This window comes from Pteropus alecto, unplaced genomic scaffold (assembly GCF_000325575.1).
Source record: "Pteropus alecto unplaced genomic scaffold, ASM32557v1 scaffold42, whole genome shotgun sequence".
Taxonomy (NCBI): domain Eukaryota; kingdom Metazoa; phylum Chordata; class Mammalia; order Chiroptera; family Pteropodidae; genus Pteropus; species Pteropus alecto.
In genome coordinates, this window is record NW_006434825.1 from 9,102,501 (window position 1) to 9,103,219 (window position 719).

A 719-nucleotide genomic window follows, 5' to 3' on the forward strand; every position below is an offset into this window, starting at 1 on the left:
CAAGTGTGCAATTAAATAATCAATTCATAGATCAACATTTTATTGAGCATCTTTTATATAATCGGGTAGAATGCCTGACCTAGGGGCTCAAAGGGAGGTATAAATAAATGCAAAAAAATAAGGGCTAAGACTCGCATGACTCACTGATTCGTTAGTTGAGGCTGATTCACTCTATAAGCTTTCCAATAAAATGCCTATGAAAAGAAGACTGACTCTAATTTACAAAAACCATTAGAGGTATGTACATTATCCAAAAATCTGAGGGAAATACCATGAGTTACAATGTGGAAAGACTCAATATAGAAGGAATCAGAGGTTGAACAGGTCCAACAAACCAGAAAGTCCATCAATTTACTAATCCCTTTCATCTAGCCAAAACACACACTCTGCTCCTTTCCTTATGTTTCATTATAGAAATTATGAAGCTAAATTTCAAGAGTAAAGTTGGGTGCTACATTGTGAAATACAAAGTCAGATAGCTTTCGCAGACAGGAAGAAACAGGTTATGGAAGAGATGAGGGAATTGTATTTCCTCATATATTCTTTTAGATAGTAGAGAAGAACCATGAACAGTTTCAAATTATAAAGAAAAAAATAGGGTAAAAGGGGTCAAATATGTAGTGACAGAAAGAAATCTAACTATGGGCAGTGAATACACAATGCAATATATATATGCCTCGCTGCTGAACTGTACACCTGAAACTTACTGGATTTTGTTA